Below are 2,669 nucleotides of genomic sequence, written 5' to 3' on the forward strand. Positions count from 1 at the left end.
GATTGTTAGAGGAGGGGTTATGAATCGAGGAATTCCGAAAATCAACATTTTGCATCTCCAGGCACGCTGAATAAGCTTCAGGTAAAGTTTTTGGACGCTGTATAAGCAACATACGGGACATGTCTCCACTGAGACCCCGAATAAAAACATCCAATGCTCTGTTGCGATAAGTCTCTATAAGGACTCTCACTGTCTCTTCCGAGTAAGACTCGGTTTTTATTTTATTTAAGATTAATGAAAATTGATGATTAACTTTAGCGTAAAACTCATCAACCTTCATCCCTCTTTGGTTGAGACGGTGCAACTGGTGCTCCAGAGTACGTATGTCTCTCTTATCTGCATAGTGTAGTGACAGACATTCTTTAATTTTTGACCAGTTGCTGTCAAAAATATTATACGAAATAAGGGCAGAATCGGCTGCACCCCTGGCCTTTTGTCTTATATGTTGGAGGATTGCTCGGTACAAGGGTTTATCCCTTACTACCGAAAAATCTGACAATATACTTTCAACAGAGTGGACCCATGACACATATTGTACTGGGTTTCCGTCAAATATCTGTAATTCTTTCACACAATCAGGCAGACGACTAATTTCCTTAATATCATCAAGGGTTGTGGGAGCCTGTGTAACTTCCTCGTCAACTGCATTTACGCGGTTGCTAGTCGAGGCCGCAGCTTCATTTAAGGCATCTAAATGTGACACTTTCCTCTCTAATATATTAATCTTTTCAAGTAGAGCATTCACTGCTCCAGTAATTTGAGTGACATAAGACCTCAGTTCTTCCATAGTTAATGTAAGGGAAAATAAAATGAATGACTTACGTGACAATTGGGCAAAAGTGCATGTGGTCCGTTTTCAGTATTATGTTAATAGATGATTTTGTTTCTGGATTCATAAATTTCTTTATATATTGGACTTATTCTTTGACAACCTTAGTTATATTCTCTTGATTATATTCTTTGACAACCACTTTTTCAATTATTAGAGATTTATTTCTTGTTACATAAAATTTGGATATCTTAATCCTTTTTTTTCTTTTTTTTTTTTTTTTTTTCTTTTTAAATTCACCAGTTTTTTATAATGATAACACTTTTAAAAGTTAACTTCTTTGAAATATTTTCCTTTACACATAGAAATCTGTTTCGATCACTTTCATTTATTTAATTCAAAATACTTTTCCTTTTCCTTTTATATTTTATTAAATTGATCCGCACTATTTTTTCTTTTCCTTTTTTTTCTTTATCTTCTTTGAAATAGTCTCATTTACACATAGGGATCTGTTTTCGATCACTTCCACTTGTTTATTTCAAAATATTTTTTTTTTGTTTGTTATTAAATTGATCCACACTATTTTTCCTTTTTTTTATAAGGACCTTCATTTTTGTTTTTTTTTTTATTGCAAGGACCTTGGTGAGGGTTGGTATGCTCGGGCGCCAGTTAAGGACTAACGTCCTGGCTTTAATAAAAAATTAACTTCACAACAACAGTTGTTCCGAAAAATAAAATACAAAATTTATTACTTTGAATGCCTTTATTAATTATAGTTTTAGATTAGAGGAAATTAACACGAATCGTTTTACTCCCGAACTCCAACTGATTTCTCGCCTTCATAGTTCTTGACTCCAAACCTCACGTTGTTGGCAGCGACGTCCAAATTATGCTTATTTCCCACAGGTGCATTATGCTGACGGTAGGCCTAGTGCACGAGTTCGATGACTGTGGGAACATATGATATTTCCGTTTCGCAAGCGAATCGAAAGTGCTGACTTAGCGGCACGTGTAGGTATGATACGTCGCAGCACAGTGGTTTGGAGGTATTGAGGTGTATTAATATATATATATACATATATATATATATATATATATATATATATATATATATATATATATATATATATATATATACATATATATATATATATATATATATATATATATATATATATATATATATATATATATATATATATATATTAAATACCCTCTTAACAGGAATACACCCTTTGACTACCCCTTCTTTAATGTAATTTTTGTTTGCTCCAGTATCAATTAAGAATTCCAATACCCGACCATCCTCTAAGGTATATTCTATATACGGTACGCTTGATGGCCGGATTCCAGAAAATCCTCAGAGTTTTGTTCATTTGGTGATTCCAGGTTACCTTCTTCAACTACATCTTGTTTCTCTTTCTTTTCAGAAAGACTATGATATAGTCGTTGTTGCTTTTTAGAATAGTTTTCTGATCCATTACTTCGTTTGAATGGATTCGGTCTATTCATATAATTCACGTTTTTTGTTTGTATAGAAGGATCGACCACCATTTTCTCCACCGGAAGATATGACATAGAATTTTGGTTTCCTTTCTGTAAATAACGATGATCGGCTGAATTTTGTTGACGATGATTTTGAGAACGCCAATGTGGTTTCGGTGGCAATTGTAGAGGCTTATTCTTAGTCTGGTGTGACGTAGTATTCGCCAGACTGTTAATAGGTATTGAGACTCGATTGTTAGAGGAGGGGTTATGAATCGAGGAATTCCGAAAATCAACATTTTGCATCTCCAGGCACGCTGAATAAGCTTCAGGTAAAGTTTTTGGACGCTGTATAAGCAACATACGGGACATGTCTCCACTGAGACCCCGAATAAAAACATCCAATGCTCTGTTG

Source organism: Musca domestica, unplaced genomic scaffold, assembly GCF_030504385.1.
Source record: "Musca domestica strain aabys unplaced genomic scaffold, Musca_domestica.polishedcontigs.V.1.1 30, whole genome shotgun sequence".
Lineage (NCBI taxonomy): Eukaryota > Metazoa > Arthropoda > Insecta > Diptera > Muscidae > Musca > Musca domestica.